The 2,356-nt window shown below is 39.0% G+C and overlaps 1 pseudogene; it reads right to left on the bottom strand.

Annotated features, from left to right (window-relative positions):
- Window positions 1-204: 204 nt before the first annotated feature.
- On the bottom strand, window positions 205-1,176 carry LOC109376394 (14-3-3 protein zeta/delta pseudogene; annotated as a pseudogene).
- Between the last annotated feature and the right edge of the window lie 1,180 nt (window positions 1,177-2,356).

The following is a 2,356-nucleotide window of genomic DNA, read 5'->3' as shown; positions in this document are numbered from 1 at the left end:
GAAACAACCAAAGTGTTAACCAATAGATGATTGAATAAAGAAGATATGCTACATATACAGAATATTACTTAGCCATAAAAAATGAAATACTGCCATTTGTGACAACATGGATAGATCTTGAGATTATCATGCTAAACAAAATAAATCAGACAGAAAAATTCTAGAGTCATAATATATTATAGAAAAGTACACTTGAAACCATATTGGCCACCTCAGGATGAAAACAGGTAACTCCCTAAATGTTAACTGGCTCTACTCCCCTAATATTAAACATAAAAACCACATGGGAAATATAGAAATTCAATAGAAGTAACATAAACCTGTCATAAATCATAAACAAAAAACTATTTGGGGGACAGCATGGATGACAAATGGTCTACTGTATAAATTTTAGAATGAGGCAGACAAAAGTTGGAAAGCAGGTTAATTTTCCCCTCCTTCTCCTGCTTCAGCTTCATCTCCTTGGGTATCCGATGTCCACAATGTCAAGTTGTCTCTCAGTATTTGCATTATTAGCGTGCTGTCTTTGTATGACTCTTCACTTAATGTATCAAGTTCAGCAATGGCTTCATCAAAAGCTGTCTTTGCAAGAGAGCAGGCTTTCTCAGGGAGTTCAGAATCTCGTAATAGAACACAGAGAAGTTAAGGGCCAGACCCAATCTAATAGGATGTGTTGGTTGCATTTCCTTTTTGCTGATTTCAAAAGCTTCTTGGTATGCTTGTAGTGACTGATCCACAATCCCTTTCTTGTCATCACCAGCAGCAACCTCAGCCAAGTAACGGTAATAGTCTCCTTTCATTTTCAAATAGAAGACTTTGCTCTCTGCTTGTGAAGCATTGGGGATCAAGAATTTTTCCAAGAGAAACAGTACATCATTGCAGATATCTCTTAGCTCAGTCTCAATTTTCTCTCTGTATTCTCGAGCCATCTGCTGTTTTTTCTCAGCGCCTTCCGTCTTTTGCTCAATACTTGAGACGACCCTCCAAGATGACCTACGGGCTCCTACAACATTTTTATAAGCAACTGAGAGAAGATTCCTCTCCTTATTGGATAATTCAGCTCCTTGCTCAGTTACAGACTTCATGCAGGCTGCCATGTCATCATATCTTTCAGCCTGCTCGACCAGTTTGGCCTTCTGAACGAGCTCATTTTTATCCATGACTGGATGGATGTTCTGTGTCCGGAGTGGGTGGCGGCGGACGGACGGGGGCTCAGATTCAGCATTTTAAGTAAAGGAACTAATGATGAATCATATTGCTTTCTTGGTTGGTTGACTGAAACCTGGAATAAATGATAGCCTATATTTAATTAAATTGAGGCTTCAGAATTTCCTTGGTAAAATATAAAGAAAGGAATCCAAGGACTTAGTGATATAGAAATATTGAACTGGATTTATCATATACAAACCATTCACTTCCTCCCTTATTATATCCCACAAGAGATCAGAAGATACTCCCTTTACAACAGCATTGAGAAATGTACTTGTGAGAGAGTCCCAACATCCTTCAAAACCTGGGTAGTAGCATTTTCAGCAAGCTGGGGATGACGAGTTGTGTAATATACCACCATTAAAGTGGGTTAACAGGACATCATGGGTTCCTGGAGTGGCAGGACTCAGCCATGTAAAAAATGGGTGTGCTACCAATGAGTAGCAAAGCTGAAGAAACAAAGGGAATGGTCTAACTCTGTCAGAATGGTCTGTCTAGTTAGTCATGGTGCTCTTCTTGTGGTGAAACAGATGGGACATCTACTAAAACTACTTGATCCATATAATTGAAAAATGAAAAAGAAATTTAGGTTGGGTGAACGAGGACCTGACTTAAAACTACTATGCTGATTTATTTTCCATGTAACCCATAAGGCTGCTGATTTTCAATGGAATCCAGAGTAAGACATGTTTCTTCAGCTGAGCATTTATAGATTCAATGATAACTAAGGTATCTGTGGAAGATACAAATGCTGTATAAAGTTTCGTGAAACCCAAGTAGAAGAATCACAGTATAGAACCCTGGCGTTTGGAGCAACACCTTGCTTTGAGGATGGAATTAAGGTTATTAATCAGTTAACCTTGAAATAGAAAAATTATTATTGATTATCCCCATGGGGCTAATCCAATCACCTGAACCATTTCAAACAAGGAAGCTTTCTTCAGTTACCATAGAGGAAGAAGTCAGAGATTTGAACCATGAGCAGGATATGCGGCACTATTGCTGACTTGAAAATGGAGAGGTCCACATGTCAAAGAAACTGTGACCTTAGTGCTACATTCTTAAGAAACTGAATTCTGCCAACAGCCTGAATGTGCTTGGAAGTAGATTCTTACCCAGAGCCTCCAGAAAGAAACACAGCCCTGCT

The sequence above is a fragment of the Hipposideros armiger genome, unplaced genomic scaffold, assembly GCF_001890085.2.
Source record: "Hipposideros armiger isolate ML-2016 unplaced genomic scaffold, ASM189008v1 scaffold_1117, whole genome shotgun sequence".
Taxonomy (NCBI): Eukaryota; Metazoa; Chordata; class Mammalia; order Chiroptera; family Hipposideridae; genus Hipposideros; species Hipposideros armiger.
This window is presented reverse-complemented; position numbering and strand designations above follow the sequence as displayed.